The sequence below is a fragment of the Berghia stephanieae genome, chromosome 2 (assembly GCF_034508935.2).
Source record: "Berghia stephanieae isolate SIO BIC M18660-M18661 chromosome 2, UCSD_Bste_1.3, whole genome shotgun sequence".
Taxonomy (NCBI): Eukaryota; Metazoa; Mollusca; class Gastropoda; order Nudibranchia; family Aeolidiidae; genus Berghia; species Berghia stephanieae.
The window spans coordinates 106,374,355-106,376,854 of NC_088361.1; positions in this window are offsets into that span (position 1 = coordinate 106,374,355).

Genomic DNA, 2,500 nt, shown 5'->3' on the forward strand with positions numbered 1-2,500 from the left:
ATTATTCGTCTATCTTATATGTGTGCTTTATTCTATGGACGTTCGTAAGTTGAAATACTTGTATAAAATTGTAGCTTAAAGTATAAGTTTACAATACTACAGTCAACATTTGTTTGTGAAACATGCTATTATTTTCATGTATATTCAATATGTATATGATGTTTGTAATCTCCCGTCAATTCCCTACCACACATCGTAATTGGAATTATAATATCTTAAAAATAGCAAACCCTGTTAAATTCTCATTATGGAAGATAGTTCAACTATCAGTTGATGTTTGATATACAAATGTAATAAGTATGATTTTTACCAATGTGGAGTGATTGCTCCTCCATGCCTTTATTAGTCCGCAAATTAAAGCTATTATGGTGTGTCTTTTAATGATAAAACGGTGACGAAAGATAAACTAGCATTGGCTCTAATACCTTTTTGTTTAAACTATAAACGAAGGTCCTAGCCGCAAGAGAAACAGTACAGTCCACACCAGTGCACAAGGCACCATTCCCTGTCTCAAGAAGAGTGTCAACTATAATCAACCAAGCCTGGTTTGGAAGTCCTCAATAATCACACCTCCCATAGTGGGCAGGGGGGTACATACTGTGTCTTCTATCCCCTTATATCTGTTTTCCAACATGCTTTCTGTCTTTGACTTGGAATGAGATTACTTGGTTTTGTCCTGGTCCTGGCCAGATGCCCTGGCTGAGAGGGAAACAGTCGAATGTATAGTTAGTTTTGGGAGATTATATTTTTTTCATTGTAAATCATCTCTCTGTTATGCACTGTATTATGCTTTCTTTATATTATATATGATTTGTAAAACATTTGAGTGTGTTCCTCTTAGCGGGGACCTGTGCTTGTGTCTGGATGAGACTTTTAGTGATCTCAAACTAAGTACTTTGATAGAGTGCTTTTGGAATCTACACTTGTTTCTTATTTGAACCAATTCCCCTTTGTCTTCCCTTTTCTTGGATACTTTATTGTAATTCTAGAACTTTTTACTATCCCATTTTCTTCCTTTTTACTGGCGCTGATATGACCTTAATGTGTTGCAAGCGCCGTAAAACCCTTAAAAACAAAAACAACAATAATCGCAACTTGAGATCGATCGCCGGCTGGTTTAAAGATAAGCCAAACGGGCTCATACGATTTCAAATTACCAACCAGGTGACACAAATGATTAAAATTGAATAAATAAATAAATAAATAATAAATTAGATCAACATAATTAGAGCCATTATTTCTGTGATTGATAGATAAAAGTGTAAAATATACATCATCCATAATCTTCATTCTACCTTCCACTTATTCTCTCTATTTTTTCATGTCACTTCTAATTAAACTTTTTTTTATAGAATTGAAAGAATGAATACCTGGCAAGTTGTGGAAAAATACCTGGTAAACGCGCCCGGGGGAGACAAAGAAAAACACTCATAGACCAACTGAAGGGCTTCACCAACCTAACAATCCAAGAGCTGTTTGAAAAAGCAAGAGACAGGGAAGAATGGAGAGAGATAATTCATGCAGTATCCGAAGCCTGGACCAGGCATGGAACCTAGAAGAAGAAGAAGATAGAATTGTTATTATTGGATTGTGTGTTACTATTGTCTTGACTCACTTGATATTAATACAGTTAGTTATAAGGGACTTTAAGGTTATTCTTAATCATCCCTATATTAAATTTGAGCCGTTTGTGGTGATGGTTGAATGGCGCAGCTGGGAACGATGCCCCATAGCGCGCATACTAGGTTCGAGCCCAGACCATTAATGTTATCATTTGGACTCGAGCCCTCATAAAACACAAAAACCCCGCCACACTTACCACAACACATTTCGGGGATTTCATTCATAGTGTTATTTAGAGGAAGTTTTTTTTAGAACTGCATCTTTTAAAAAAAATCTTACTCAAAAATGGTGCTCGCAGTGTTATAGGTCATTGTTTTACTAATCAATAAATATCAATTGTCCCTCATTTGTCATTGGGCCAAGAAGCTTCTTGCATTAGGCGGAAAAATCCTTTAGAATTTTTTTCATATCGTTATATTAGCTAAACTGTCACTAAAAATACACAGTGGTAATTAAGGATGAGACCCCGCCTGCCGTTGTAACTTTGGGCTGTACACGGAAAAACGGGCGATTTGACATCTCAGCGGTGTAAATAGGGGGCAGAAGTGTGATGTAAACAAACTGGTTCCAATCTTTTTGTAAGTGTAAACCACTCTTCCGGGGGTCTGGAAAAATACCTTTTGTAATTGGTTTTCTGGTTTCAGAGTGATGGTATCTTATTTTCCATTCTAAATAAATGCTGGTCGTCAATATAGATAATCCATCCTCGTTCTTTTATGTCCCGTATCTTATCTTAAGAATCTGCCTATACCTACATCCTGCTACTAAAATAGTTATGCCACCTTATGTTTCTATATGTAACCTATTGATTATTCGTTCGAAGAACTGGTTATATACACACTACCAAGGAGTTTGGAACCGGGAGAGTAGAAGGTGT